This window comes from Theobroma umbraticum, unplaced genomic scaffold (genome assembly GCF_002168275.2).
Source record: "Theobroma umbraticum cultivar Fairchild unplaced genomic scaffold, ASM216827v3 scaffold_20.0, whole genome shotgun sequence".
Taxonomy (NCBI): Eukaryota; Viridiplantae; Streptophyta; class Magnoliopsida; order Malvales; family Malvaceae; genus Theobroma; species Theobroma umbraticum.
The window spans coordinates 115170-116033 of NW_018397266.1; positions in this window are offsets into that span (position 1 = coordinate 115170).

An 864-nucleotide genomic window follows, 5' to 3' on the forward strand; every position below is an offset into this window, starting at 1 on the left:
AATTAAAATTTATATATTGTTAAATACTTTTATTCCACGACTATAAATTTAAATATTTTTTCAATAAAATTAGATTTTTTTATTTAATTGACTTATTATGTTAACTCTCACACATATATGTTAGAATTTAAAATTTAATTATTTTATCTTTATCAGTTTTTACATCAATTTTTATAATTTTATGTCAAGATTTTTTTATGTCCATTTTAAACTATAATTATTTTTATCCTTATTATTCTTTATTTAAAAAGTAAAACTTGTATATCGTTAAACACTTTTGGTCCAAAAATATAAATTTAAATATTTATTTTTTACTAAAATTAGAGTTTTTTACTTAATTGATTTGTTGCGTTAACTCTCACACGTTTACATTAAAAATTAAAATTTAGTTATTTCACTTTTATAAGTTTTTATGTTAATTCTTACACTTTTACGTTAAAACTTATCTATGTTAATTTTAAACTATAATTATTTTTATCCTTACTATTTTTATTTAAAAATTAAAATTTATATATTGTTACATACTTTTAGCCCGATAATATAAATATAAATGCTTATTTTTCATTAAAATTAGACTTTTTTACTTGAGAAAATTGTGAGAAAAGGACCTCAGCATAAGGTGATTTCAAAAATAACGTGCCACATAAACTTATCTATTTTTAGCCATTGAGAAGTATGAGTAGACCAAAATGCCCTAAAAAACATCATGGGAAAATGCTATTTGAGGTCGCTCCTCTTTCTCTCTCAGCTCTTTGAACTATATCAACTCTGTTAACTCTCTATTAAGCACCATTGTCATCAAGTCGCTCAACTCTCTGAACTATATGAGCTTTGTCAACTCTCTGTTGAGCACCATCGTCATCG